The following is a 211-nucleotide window of genomic DNA, read 5'->3' as shown; positions in this document are numbered from 1 at the left end:
CCCGCCTCGGCCTCCCAAAGTGCTGGGATTACAGGCGTAAGCCACCGCGCCCTGCCCTCTTCAGCTATTTTTTATGAAACCAGAGTTAGAGAACCTCTTAAGTTTTTATTTGCAGCCTCTCAACTACTTCACCGGTCTCCCCAAAGCAGTTCCAGTACTGGCCGGCAGAGGGAGCAAGAAAAAGCAGAACGGTTTCCTTTTCCCACAAACG

Source organism: Pongo abelii, chromosome 20 (assembly GCF_028885655.2).
Source record: "Pongo abelii isolate AG06213 chromosome 20, NHGRI_mPonAbe1-v2.0_pri, whole genome shotgun sequence".
NCBI classification, from domain to species: Eukaryota; Metazoa; Chordata; class Mammalia; order Primates; family Hominidae; genus Pongo; species Pongo abelii.
This window is presented reverse-complemented; position numbering follows the sequence as displayed.